Genomic DNA, 14579 nt, shown 5'->3' with positions numbered 1-14579 from the left:
CCCGGCCCCCCACCCTATGTAAATGAGTATGGGGTACATGGTACCCCTACCCATTTACCTAGGAAAAAAGTGTAAGTAATAAAACACACTACACAGGTTTTTAAAATATTTTATTAAACAGCTCCGGGGGGGGGATCTTCCTCCGGCTTCGGGGGTCTTCTTCCGGCTTCGGGGGTCCCTCCGCTTCATCTTCTCCCGACGTCCGGTTGGTTCTTCTCCGCTCTCTTCTCCCGGTGTTCCTGTTCTTCGGCCGGCTCCTCTGCTGTCTTCAAGTAGCTCTCTTGCCAGCAGAGGTCCGGACTTCTGGGCTTCTGGGCTTCTGGGCTTCTGGGCTTCTCTTCCCCAGATGTTGACACGACGCTCTCTCCTGCTGGACTGCTCTCCGAGGGCTGCGTTGTGACTTATATAGGTGGAGACCCCGCCCCCTTTTGATGTCACAGTCCCTGGGCATGCTGGGACTGTGACGTTTTAGGGGGCGTGGTCACTGGGTGATGTTGACCACGCCCCCTAAAACGTCACAGTCCCAGCATGCCCAGGGACTGTGACATCAAAAGGGGGCGGGGTCTCCGCCTATATAAGTCACAACGCAGCCCTCGGAGAGCAGTCCAGCCGGAGAGAGCGTCGTGTCAACATCTGGAGAAGAGAAGAGAAGAAGCCCAGAAGCCCAGAAGTCCGGACCTCTGCTGGCAAGAGAGCTACCTGAAGACAGCAGAGGAGCCGGCCGAAGAACTGGAACACCGGGAGAAGAACCAACCGGACGCCGGGAGAAGATGAAGCGGAGGGACCCCCGAAGCCGGAAGAAGACCCCCGAAGCCGGAGGAAGATCCCCCCCCGGAGCTGTTTAATAAAATATTTTAAAAACCTGTGTAGTGTGTTTTATTACTTACACTTTTTTCCTAGGTAAATGGGTAGGGGTACCATGTACCCCATACTCATTTACATAGGGTGGGGGGCCGGGATCTGGGGGCCCCCTTATTAAAGGGGGCTCCCAGATTCCGATAAGCCCCCGCCCGCAGACCCCGACAACCAACGGCCAGGGTTGTCGGGAAGAGGCCCTTGTCCTCATCAACATGGGGACAAGGTGCTTGGGGGGGGGGGGCGCAGGGCGCCCCCCTCCCCCAAAGCACCCACCCCCATGTTGAGGGCATGCGGCCTGGTACGGTTCAGGAGGGGGGGGGGCGCTCGCTCGTCCCCACCCCCTTTCCTGACCGGCCAGGCTGCGTGCTCGGATCGGGGTCTGGTATGGATTTTAGGGGGGACCCCACGCCGTTTTTTTCGGCGTAGGGGCTTCCCTTTATAATCCATACCAGACCTAAGGGCCTGGTATGCCCCGCGCTCGCCGCAATAGGAAAATGTGTTTTTCCTATTGCAGCGAGCGTGAGATGCAATACCCTGCCCTCGTGTTGTATCTGGTCCGTCGGACCAGCCTACACACGAGCGGGCTTTCCGTCGGACCAGCACACACACGAGCGGACTTTCCGCCCGAAACTGAGTCCGGCGGAAAGATTTAGAACTTTCTTCAAATCTAGGTCCGGCGGGCTTTTGGGAAAAAGTCCGCCGGAAAAGTCCGCCGGTGCCTACACACGGGCGGATTGTCCGGCACACTCTGGTCCGCCGGACCAAGTATGCCGGAAAGTCCGACCGTGTGTACGCGGCATTACTATCTCTAATGCCACCTGTCAGGGATGTCTTCTCCCCCCTGCTTTATGTTCTTTTCATGGAACACCTTGCCGTCACCCTTCATTCCAATAGCTCTATAAAGGGGGTCCAGGTCGGCACAGAAACCCATAAACTAGCACTCTTTGCAGAGGACCTACTACTCTTTCTCCCTCAACCAGACATTAGCTTACCCAACATCTTGGCCAAATTCAAGCGTTTTGGTGAGCTCAGCAATTTCAAGGTTAATGCCTCCAAATCTGAAATACTGAATGTTTCCCTCCCCCTGAGATTAGAGGTTAGACACCAGCAGGAGTTTCCCTTCCAGGTCCGAAATTAACATATTACTTATTTAGGCAGCCGCATTCCAGCGGACCTTTCAGCTCTTTGCAGCTCTCGTGGTTTGGTCACATTAACATCTTAAAAATGGATGTTAACAAAAAGGTGCTGCATAGCCTCAACACAGCCATCTACATGTACTGTCTGATGGGATTTTTTACTAAAGAATATTATCAACCATAATGCTGGCTTTCCTCTACATTTGTTTCACCACCGCTGCTGCACCATGATGATAAACTCTATCCACTAATGCCTGATACACACATTAAGTTTTTATTCATTCACCCCAATGCCTGAACAAAAAAAACTAAGAAGATCACTGTACTAACTATACGATGTTGTCTCTCCAGGTTCTGGATTGAGAATACCACTATAGAGGTAGAAATGGCTAAGGAGATAAAGGAATTCTGGCTACTCAACGCTAACACTTCTACAGCAGGGACTGTTTGGGATACTTTTAAGGCCTACATTAGGGGCTGCTATCTCTCCTCCATAGCTAAGGAGCGTAGGAACGATAGGATCACACTGGAGGAGGCAGGGGCCAAGGCCCAGGAATTGGAAACCCGATTCACCCTCACCTCTAACCTTATTACAGCCCAGGATATGAAAGTAGTGAGGTGATGCTTCTCAGAGTAGCCAAGGCAAATAAACGCCAAATGGCCCAAACACAGAGAATTTTCTTTATTTTTTTATTTTTTTTTTTTTTGATCTTTAAAAAAGCTTTATTAAAGAGCAGTGCAGTACAGTGTAAATAAATCAATACACAAACTGACATATCCCAAACCAGTAAGGGAATAGCAAACGAAATGTACAATAATGTTAATCACAACGACTTATACATGCAACTGGAGATGTATGAAAGCGGTATCTCATGACCCCTGAGCGGGTCGGCATTCCCGACACCCCTTATGGGCTCACACTGTGTCAGGTGCCCCCCCATCTCCAGGGAAAGAGTTCTGGCTCCCCAGAGACCACTGCTGGCCCCGCGTCCAATGACTCACAATATTCCCTGAGGAGATTGTAGGGGCTGCTAGAGAGGCAGATGATCCTCTCCAACAGCTTCCCTCTAACTGGAGATGATCCGCTATGAGTCTTTGACTCCTACGCAAGACTCAAGTGCTTACGTTGACTTTAGCTATTCTACTCCAATGAGGAATAGTAAGAGAAATAGTACTGGTACACTGCGGTTGTGATAGTAAATCATAGTAGTAGAAGGAATAGAGGAAAGAAAAGAAGGAAAAAAGAGAGAGAAAGAAGGGTTGAGTAGAACGGTGCCAGGCCCGGTCTTTCACTAACTCGTCTGTATCGTTTGTAATCCAGGAATAATGTCATATTTTTGAGTGGGAGGCCATGTTTTTGAGTGACGATAGTTTATCGATGTATACGGACCACATACGTGGATGGTACCGATACATCGACGACCTGTTTATTATATGGGATGGATCGATTGATCTCCTTCAACAATGCTTGCTGAGGATGAATCGGAATGAATTTAACCTTAATTTTACAATGTCACTTGACAAGAAAATTTGTCACGTTTTTGGATGTGGAGGTTTATAGAGGAGAGGGAGGCAACATTATGAGTAAACTATACAGGAAACCCACTGCGAGTAACGCAATTTTACACGCTACTAGTTTCCACCCAAAACCCCTCCTTGATTCAATTCCATATAGCCAGTATCTTAGAGTGAGACGCAACTGCTCTAATGATGACACCTTTAGAATGGAAGCAAACAAGTTACGTGACAGACTATTAATACGGGGCTACTCTCATGCGTTACTCAAACGCTCCTTCAAAAAAGCCCTTATGCAACCAAGAAATGAGCTATTGCACTCTGAGAAGTAAACAAAACTGGCAAAAATGACACGGACACTATTAGGATCATCACAAAATACAGTAACCAACATAGACAAGTCAGGAATGTTGTGGAAAGATACTGGCATATGTTACAGTATGACCCGACATTGGGGCCCTTTGTCCCACAGAAACCCCTCTTTACCTTTAAACGAACCTCCTCTTTAAGAGATAAAGTCACTACGAGTGAATTTAAGGGGGAAGTGGATAAAATACACTGCAAATACAAGGGAACCTTTAGATGTGGAGATTGTAACTACTGTAAATATATGCTCACAGACAGAAATCCGACCCTCCCGAATGGCCAGCTCTTCCATCCTAAACACTTTGCTAATTGTAAAACATACGGTGTGATCTATATGCTCCTGTGCGAATGTACATGCTTCTATATAGGAAAAACTAAAACAGAATTCTGGAAGAGAGCATATAGACACATCCTTAGCATGAAAACGTGTGATCCTGACCTCCCACTTGGGAGACATACTACAATAGTGCACGGGGGTAATTTTCCAAGGATCAAATTCCTTATTTTAGACCAGATAAATCCGGGGCCTAGGGGAGGTGACTGGAACAAGACACTGTTACAGCTAGAATCCCGCTGGATATACAATCTAAAAGCTACCCAACCCCCAGGCTTGAACGAAACCATCTGGTTCAAGCCTTTCCTTGAAGGCTTCTCGTCAGGTGGTAGGGAGCAATGAGTAAAATGACTACCTTTAAAAACATCTCTCTGGCATCTATGCCCCCTCCCCCATATGCCATCTTAACCGGTTTACTCTCCCCCCCCCCTCTTTCCCCCTCCCCCCCCTCTTTCCCCCCTTCCCCTTATGCAACCGTCTACCCTTATTTAGTCCAGGTCCCAGAAAAATACAACTGTCACCAATATATACAACATCTATTTAAGTAATGTAACCCCCATATGTATCTATTTTGATCACTGTCCAACAATTTGGGGCTTCCAGTGTATATACAACCTCAGTCTGTAACTTGTTTTCTGTATGTTAAATCTAAGTGATATGTTCCGAAAACTGTGACACATCTACAGGATTTTTACTGTACACATATATGGTTAAAATCCACGATGACTTCTGTACGGTGCGGTCACCCCAACCTATACAGTGTTTATTGAATAGTGTAATCTATATATGTATTTGTATCTATTATTTCCTACAATTTGTTTCTCATTACATGAAAAATCCCAGCCTGTAAAACTGTCAGTCAGCGGTGTTTTTCCCATAAATTGTGATTAATTTATATGATTCCTATTTATTTACGGCTACTTGTGCCTTTGCTCACTATCTTTACCAGCGATCTGAGGTTTACCCGGCACACAAAGCCGCCTGAGCGATCCTGGCTCATGGCGGCGTTGTGTGAGGATACAGTGTTGCTGATACTGTCCTCCATCTTGCAACCCCGGCGGGCATGCGCAGTCCGCCGGGGAAGCCAGACGTGCCGGCGGGTGTAGTGGGCGTGGCCACGCCTCATCGCGAATGCCTGCACATGCGCGATGGGGGTCTGGCGGCGCTCGCTCCACCTGGGGGGCCATCCTGAGCGCGTCCGTCCCTCCTCTACCACAATCAGCTGTTGGTGATCACATCAGCAGCTGATTGGTGAGGAGGGCCTTATATACCTTTACACAGCTCAGACCGAGCGTCCGCTCTTGTGTGCAGGACGCTGTCAGTCTGAGCTGATGCCCAACAAGTCTACACAAAAAAGTGAGTGTTTGTAATACACATTCTATGCCTTCATTTATCCCCCATGTTGCCTTTGTGATTTTAATACACAATCTATGCCTCCATTTAACCCTTATGCTGTCTCAATTTATACAAGTGTACCACTGCAGCTGTGAGAGATCTCTCTATAGCTGCAGCTGAGACCTTCTGTTTCTTCTTTCCTTCTCCCCTCTTCTTTCTCTTACCCCCCCTCCCCTTTCCCCTTCACTAATCTGAATAATATTTAACCAACCACTACTATCTTACTAAGGATAATCCAGATGTATCTGGATTACATTAACCCTTGAGAAATATACATCCCTAACTGTTAACAATCCCTAATTAGATACATTACATATTTATCTAATGATATCCCCATATCTTCCCTTCCCCCTTTTGTACCAATTTTTTCCAGCTACTCAAGATACATAACTTACACCAGTCACCCTCATCACTTTCTCTTGAATCCCCTACAATAGTTGGATCAGGTATGTTGTACCTCTACTACTATAAGACCCTCTTTTTTTCACAAACAAGTTATATCTTAAATCATTGATTGGTTACTACATACTTCTACATTTTTACATTTTACAGGACCCGCACTTGGCCTCAGTGGAATCTCAGATCTTAAACTTTTTTATGCCCCACACATGTGGGCTGTTTCCCCTGATTTAGGAGGAATCAAACTATCTACATACACCTATGCCTAGTCATTTCTACTTGCTACGCATGAAATACTAAGATTTTGGGTATGGTAATCAACCCGTATTTATCACAATCGGGAAACACGCTGGATGGGCAGACAGTGTCAGCGCCTTTGCTTTTAAATTGCTTTTTTGGAATGCGAAGCTAGTCTACATATTGCCAATGTAAGTGTAAATGGAATGAAAATATGATATGTACCTTTGTCTGTCAAGCCTGATATGTACACATACTCATGATTTCTTTGCTAAACACATTATTTTTTTAGAAACCCTTGCTATAACTTACATCCACCCCTGAAGAAGGAGGCTAAACAACTCCGAAACGCGTCGGGTGCAAATACATTGGTACCAATATCCAACATATGTATAAATGCATAAATCACATTCCTTTCATTGTTTGCTATATCTATATTGTTATTGATGCTTTTAAGATGTTTCTGAAATGAATAAATGACTTCTTTTATATATTATACATCTTCTCCTACATTTATCCATATGTGCCTTTAAAGTCCACCATTAGGGGAACTTTCTCTCTGCTTGAATATCTAATTATTGGATGTGGCACAATTTGCAGTCAATAAGCCGACTAACAACCCCCGTATTCCAGGAATAAAGGATATGCCTATATGTCTAGCCCAGGGCTCCCATGTTGCCTCGAAGGATTTAGTGGTGTCCGTCATATTACTGATCAGTCTTTCTTGGGACATGATCCACGAAATCTTTCTTTTGGCTGCCTGAAAAGATACCGTGGGTTGCTTCCAGGCCTTAGCTATGGTAGTTTTAGCTCCTAGCAGCATAAAGCTTATCAACTTTTGTGTATGTTTTGCTATCCTAGGAATTTGGGCATTGAGTAATGCTACCTGGGGAGATTTCGTGACAGGAAGACCCGAGACTTTTCGAATCATAGGAAACACTTTGTTCCAGAATCCTCTTAATCTCGGGCATTCCCACCATATATGGAGCATGGAGCCCTGGGCTTGACAATCTCTGAAGCACAATGGGGAGGCAGAAGAAAACATAGTTGCCAGTCGGGAGGGTACAAGATACCATCTCATCAACACTTTTAAATTAGCTTCTATCAAAGAAATATTTAAAATACCTTTAAATGCTCTAGTTCCCCTCCGGTGCCACTCCTCCAGGTTCCAGGTCTCCTGCAGGTCCCTCCTCCATGTAGGAAAATTTGGTGGTGGGTTCCAAAAGAGATGCGTATATGAGAGATATGCCCCCCTTTATGTCTAAAGCTTGGCCGCACCAACGCTCATATTGTGTAAATTCTAGAGGGTGCGCATGCCCCTTCGTTAGTGAGGAGAGGAAGTGAGAGATCTGGAGGAATCAGAATCTCTCTGAGCCTGGAAGCTCAAGTTTATCAATACAGTGTTTCAACGTAATCAGACCAGAGGGAGTATAAAAGTGGCAAATACGGTACAACCCCTTGTCCAGCCACCATTGGAAGGACTTGATGTCCATGCCCGGTCCAAATCGGGGATTATGGAAAATGTGGTCTAGAGGGCGGATGGTTGAGGTCAGTGCTGGTAAGTGTTTCAGCGTGTCCCATAATTTAAAGGATTGGGATAATGCCGGTGATAGGATAGAGGGCCTAGATTTCATGGGGCACCAGAGGAGGAAGTCTATAGTGTGTGACGGGACTGCTTGTCTCTCTATATTTATCCAATCGGGTTTCTCAACTCTGAAGTAAACCATTGAGAGCTGGGCCAGTCTGGCTGCTTGGTAATAGCTATATATGTCTGGCAGACCTAGCCCCCCCCTGTTTTGGGACTATAAAGAATATTGCGGGCTAGCCTGTAACCCTTTTTTCCCTATATGAATTTGATAATCTTCCCTTGGAACGCCTTGAGATGATGTTTTCTAATTTCTATCGGGAGTGACCTAAATAAATAGAGGAGCCTGGGCAACAGGGTCATTTTAGTAGAATGTACTCTACCTAGCCATGAAATATTGTATCGGGGCCAGGATAGGAGATCAGACTCTAATTTGCGGAACATGGGAGTAAAATTAGCCTGATAAAGCTGCTCAAACTTGGGGGTAAGGTTTATCCCAAGATACCGGATCGATGAGTCGCTTCATTTAAATTTGAATGAAGGTTTGAGCCTGTCTACTTCTGCCGGTTTAATTGAAATGTTTAGAGCTTGGGATTTGTCCATGTTGACCCGAAGACCCGACAAGGACCCAAAGGTTTCTAAGAGCTTGCATAAATTAGGAAGGGAGGTAGTTGGGGATGTGACTAATAAAAGGATGTCATCAGCAAAAAGAGCGCACTTGTGGGTGTTCGATCCACATTGTACACCCTTGATATTTTGGTTAAACCTGATTGCAATGGCAAGCACCTCTATTGCCAACGCAAATATCAGAGGGGAAAGGGGGCATCTCTGTCTGGTTCCTCTGGCTATTTGAATGGGATCCGAATAGTACCCCTGTAATTTGACCTTGGCATTAGGAACTGAGTATAGAGCTTTCAGAGTTCCTAAGAACTTTTCCCCGAATCCCCAGCGTCTCAGGACTACAAAAAGGTAAGACCAAGAAAGGGAGTCGAAGGCCTTTTGTAGGTCCAACGACAATAGTAAGCCTTCCTGGCGGGAGCCTCCATCCCATCCCGATTGTAGTAGTGAGACAATGTCGACTGCCCTTCTAACTTGATCTGGGCCTTGTCTTCCTGGGATAAAACCCACTTGGTCTTTGTATATATATTGGTTGATGAATGAATTTATTCTGTTAGCTAGGATTTTAGTAAGTATTTTTAAGTTGTTGTTAATAAGGGATATCGGTGTGTAGTTTTCTACTAAAGTTGGGTCCTTGTCGGGTTTGGGAATGACTGAGATGAAAGCCATATTTAGTTGGGACTCCACCGGGATCCCTTCCCTTTTAGAGTTGAAAAATTTAGTAATGTGAGGTGCTAAGGTGTCTGCGAAGGTTTTGTAATATTGATTGGAGAAGCCATCTGGGCCAGGAGCTGAACCCCCTTTTAATTTTTTCTAATGTTTCTTCTGTGGAGAAGGGTGTTTCCATGATTTCTACATGGTCTTTACTTAGAGTGGGTATATTAAGATCATCTAGGAAGGATTTTATGGTAGATTCTTTCATAGTGTCGTTTTTTTTTATAAAGTTTAGAGTAGAAAGACTGAAAGGCTTGTAGGATTTTTTGGGGATTAAGTGTTGTGGAGCCATCCTGCATTCTGATTTTTGGAAGTATAGAGGTATTAAATTTGGGGGAGAGCTTTCTTGCTAATAGCGTACTCATCTTGTCTCTCTGAAAGTAGAATTTCGCACTATTCCAGTTTAGAGATCTCTCGGCCCTTACTGTGTGAGCTAAGTTTAGATCTAGTCTAGCTGCGTCTATCTGCGCTATTTGGACTTTAGAAGGGTCCCTTTTGTGTTGTTTACATAGGGCCGAGAAGTCCCTCTCAAGTTTCTCAATCTCCGCTATTTTTTCCTTCTTCCGTTGAGAAGACATTTGAATGAGCTTTCCCCTGATGGCAGCTTTATGAGCTGCCCAGAGAGTCTCCGCCGAGATTTCCTCCACATCATTCCGCAAAAAATATTCTTTCAACTCCCTCTCAATCTCTGTCACTGAAATAGGATCATTAAGGAGAATTTCATTGAGTCTCCAATGGGGAGTGGGAGATCTGTGGAATCTGCCTTGTAAAGAGATGACCACCATGGAATGGTCTGATAGGGCTGTGTCCTTGATGTAGGCCTTGAGCACACAAGGAATATGGATCGCTGAAATGAGGATGTGATCAATCCTGGAATATGTTTTATGTGGGTTTGAATAATGGATAAAATCCCTCTTTGTTGGGTTATGTTCTCTCCAAATGTCGGCCAAGCCTTGTTGATAAATAAGTTTCGCTATCTTGGAACTTGTATTCGTGGGACGTACTGGTTGTGCGGCGAGAGGTTTAGACTTATCTAGTCCTGGGTCGAAAGCGACATTAGAGTCACCTCCGAATATTACTGTTCCTTCCAACAGAGGGCTTAGGGTTTGAAACATTGCTTGAAAAAATTTTGTCTGGCCTTTGTTGGAAGAGTAATATGATATGAACGAGTACAAGCACTCATCTATCATGCCCTTGACTAAAATAAATCTACCCTCTGGGTCCCTGTGCACAAGTCTGGGCTTAAATTTACAAGTTTTTGCAAATAGTATTGCTACACTTTGGTTTTATCTTCTGCGTTAGCTAGGAAGAATAGGGGGTATTGAGCATACAGAAATGACGGGTTATATCTTGAGGGAAAATGGGTTTCTTGAAGCATAACTACTGCCATTTTTTGGGCTTGATAGGACTGAAATACTTTTCGTCTTTTTACAGCTGAATTAAGACCTTGGGCATTGTGTGATACTAGCCTAATGGATGTTGGGGGCACGGTGTTACTTGACGTAGTGGCTGAAGGGGGGAAGCATATGAAGATCAATATTTCTTACCTCCTCTGGGATGCTGTGGAGTGGTGTTTCTCGAGGTATGAAACAGAACCTGGAACCTGAAGGAGAGGAGCGGAACAGCATCATCTGAGGACTGGCACAAGAAAAGACAAGGTTAGAGGAAAAGAATAGAAGAAAAGAAAAATAAAAAGAAAGAGAGAGCGGATGATGTAGTGCAAAGCGGCCCAAAAAGGACCTGCGGCATCGGGAGGGCAAAAGGTGCCTCCCAATGATGCCAAACCATAAACAATAGTAGCCCTCAAAAGGGGCTAACTGTCCATCTCCCGAAAATGGGGTACCCATTATCGTGGGATGGATGGAGGTGCATGACTGCTACCCCAGTCAGCGCCATCCCAATTGGTCAACCTAGATAAAATACTTTCTGTAACCTTATGGCGAAAACCAGTTAAGAACTATAACATTATAAAACGATTGAGTCAAAGCCAGCCGGCTGATATATTCCAACGATAGGCATAAGAAGCCAGGGAGGGGTATGGGGGAAAGGGGGTGATGGGTAAAGGTGGGGAGGAAAAAGGAGGGGATTGGGGGATGAGAGGGAGGAGTGAGGGGGAGAATTGTGGGAAGGGATGCACCCAAAGCTACTAAGGGATGAGTATTCCAAGTCCTGGGTTGCTAGGGGTATGAGTTAGTAGCTCACTGGTATGCCCTCAATATGTCCCCTTAGAGTCTTTGGTGAATCCTTCGCGGAGAGCTTTCATGTCCGTCTCCAGATCTTCAATTCCAATAGCTGGCGCTAAATAAATCTAAGAGGGGAGGGTAGTCAAAGTGCTAATTCTCTGGGACATGTTGTAGTGTTGAGAGACAGAGAACAGGGTAGTCCTCTTAAAAATAGGGGAGGGCCTATGGCAGCCCGGCCCGCTTGTGCAGAACCCGAAGAGCAAGCATAAATACTTGCTTTGAGTGGAATACCAAACTCGTGGGTGGGTGGAGCCTTTCAGGCCTGAGGTCTCAGAGTCGTTAGGTGGACTGGATTTGGGGGGACTCTGCTATCCCTTAGGGAACCTTAGAATGGTCACACCAACCATGGGGGAGTCTGGGGGAGCCCCCAAAGCAGAGAGTAGAGTTTTTAGGGAGAATAGCACCCTTGACCTGTCTCTGAGGAGTTGGATGTATGATGTAGAGTCACTTCCAGAATCAGGTGGGCAGAGGTTCCCTCAAGCGTCTGCTTTTGGTTGTTTTCCATAAGGGGGAAACTGGACTGGTAGGTGTGGGTCTCTTGTAGGATCCTGTTTGTATATTTGACATGTCCATCTGAGTCCTTAGATATGAGCTTCAGGTAAAGAAGGACCCGTTCTCCTTCCTGTAGATTGGTGAAGGAGTGGGTTTTACCTTTGTAGGTAAATTTTAAAGCAAAAGGAAAAGCCCACCAGTATCTAATTTCCTTCTGCACCAGGATCAGTAAAAGTGGTTTGAGGGCTCTGCGTTTTTGTATCGTCATAGTAGATATGTCCGCAAATATTTGAACATCGTGTCCTTGGAAGGAGATGTGTGGTTGCTGACGAGAAAGCTTCATAATGTCCTCCTTTACTCCATAGTAGTGCAGTTTTACCACCACATCCCTGGGAGACCCATCCTTCCGGGGGGGTCCCAGTGATCTGTGGGCTCTGTCTAACTCCAGCTTGTGTGTAGAAATAGCAGGTATGAGGGTTTTGATCAGGTCTTGGACCGCTGTGGGGACATCCGTGCAAGACTCTGGGATGCCTCTGACCCTGAAGTTCTCCCTTCTCGATCGGTTTTCCAGATCATCGATCCTATTTAAGGCCACCCCCAACTGCTCTTGTATGACCTGAATATGATCAGTGTTTTGATTGACCCTTGCGACTGTAAAATCGAGTTTCTGTTCAATCTCTTCTATTCTGGTGCCCAGGTTCTGAAAATCAGAGCGAATGTCATTTGTAATTTTGTGGGCCGTGTTAGCTAATCCCCGCTCCAAAAGCTCAGATAGTTCGATGAAGAGATCACCTGCATTCTGGGGCATGTCAGGGTCTGGGCCTTCCATATTGTTGCTAGTGTGCTGGGGGGTTGAGATATTTCCCATAGGAGATAACATGAGGGTAGCCAGGGAGTGATCATCCAGCGAGTCCGAGCTATGAGTTGAGGGGGATGCGTTGAGGGGGGCTGTGGAGATCGCTGGAGGAGGGAATGCTAGTGTAGCAGGGGCAATCACTTGCCTGTTCTCTGTCATTCCCCCTGTGACTGTGTCTCGTGGCTGAGGCGCGGCCGCCATCTTGGTTTTAGCCTGCACTCCTCCGGCGTCGAATTGGGGTCCCAGATCCCTTTTTACTGTGCCACCTGGCATAGGGGAGATGCTGCAGTGTTCCCCGATCGGATCACACTATGTGCGGGTCGCGGCTGGCTCCGAATCGGCTTTAGGGTGGCTGACTGGCTGGGGTAGTGAGGAGCTCCCGGCTTACGCGGCCATCTTGGAGTCCCTCGCGCATGCGCCTTGACACAGAGAATTTTCAAGCAAGGTGACAAAACAGGTAGGCTTCTAGCCTGGATCTCGAAGGAGCAATCTCCGGTCCCCGTCTCCGTGAGGCGATGGGGCTCTGGTGCCGATTATTACTCTGCCTTATACTCTACTAGGGCGATATATTCCTCTGAAGAGCTATACGAATTCCTGGATGGAGTAACGCTTCCTGTCCTCACCACTGCAGCGAGAGAAAGCTTAAATGCTCCAATTACACTAGAGGTGGTCCAATAGGCACTGAGTTCCCTGCAACCAGGAAAGACCCCAGGAGTGGATGGGCTTGCCCCTGAATTTTACAAACAGTACATAGAAGAGGTGACAATTAGAATGCATGACATGTTTACAAAAACCCTACAGGAGGACGATCTTCCACCCTCTATGGCGCAAGCCATCATAGTGGTGATACCCAAGTATGGGAAAGACCCCCAACTATGCTTATCCTACCGGCCCATCTCCCTGCTTAATCCTGCCGCAAAAGTTCTGACTAAAATTCTCGCCAGGCGCTTGAATGAGGTAATACTTACCCTAATCCATGAGGATCAGTTGGGTTTCATGCCAGGTAAGGGGACCGATATTAATATCCATAGGTTGTATGCTCTCTTGGCCTCCGGAGACGGAGAAGGCGGGAACGAAGCGGTGGCCTCCCTGGACACGGAAAAAGCCTTTGACTCCGTGGAGTGGCGATATCTCTGGGAGGTCCTCCACAGATTCGGATTTGGTCCGGTCTTCGTCTCCTGGGTCAAGGCAGTGTACAAGGCCCCAACGGCTAGAGTACGTACCGGCACGGTTCTCTCCCTGCCCTTCTCTTTGAGCAGAGGAACAAGACAGGGGTGCCCCCTCTCTTCGGGGCTTTTTGCACTAGCGATTGAACCTATGGCCACTATTATTCAGGCATACGTGTAAACTGGGGAAAGTCAATTTTGTTCCTTCTACACTTCGATGCTGGCCCCTCACAGATGGATGGGCAGCTCCGGAGGGTCTCTCAGTTTAAATATTTGGGAGTGGAAATTCATCGGGACTTGAGACAGTATGTTACCCTTAACCTGAGCCCAGTGGTCAATAAACTATCACAAAAATGTAATACGTGGAAATCTCTAACCCTAACACAGGTGGGCCGGGTTAACATAATTAAAATGTCAGTATTGCCCAAATTTACTTATCTCTTCCAACAGACCCCTGTGCCAATACCGAATAGCTTCTTTAAACAATTGGATAGTAACCTTACTTCCTTTGTTTGGAATGGGAAGGCTCCTAGAATAGAAAAAACAACGTTACAATTACCTGTTACACTAGGGGGACTAGCCCTACGCTGTTTCCTGAAATATTACTAGGCGGCGATCTTGGTAACTGTTAAGTGGGGGGGAGTAGGGGAGGTTTGGAGGGGGGG

The 14579-nt window shown here is 46.3% G+C and overlaps 1 long non-coding RNA gene across 1 annotated transcript; it reads left to right on the top strand.

The window, feature by feature from the left end:
• Positions 1 to 5435: 5435 nt before the first annotated feature.
• Positions 5436 to 6425, top strand: LOC141129917 (uncharacterized). Its single transcript, XR_012241907.1, has 3 exons — positions 5436 to 5565; positions 5978 to 6050; positions 6157 to 6425. It is a non-coding gene; the product is annotated as an uncharacterized lncRNA (long non-coding RNA).
• The last annotated feature ends 8154 nt before the right edge of the window (positions 6426 to 14579 follow it).

The sequence above is a fragment of the Aquarana catesbeiana genome, linkage group LG02 (genome assembly GCF_042186555.1).
Source record: "Aquarana catesbeiana isolate 2022-GZ linkage group LG02, ASM4218655v1, whole genome shotgun sequence".
Lineage (NCBI taxonomy): Eukaryota > Metazoa > Chordata > Amphibia > Anura > Ranidae > Aquarana > Aquarana catesbeiana.
The sequence above is the reverse complement of the archived record's forward strand: the minus strand, read 5'-3'. Positions and strand labels throughout refer to the sequence as shown.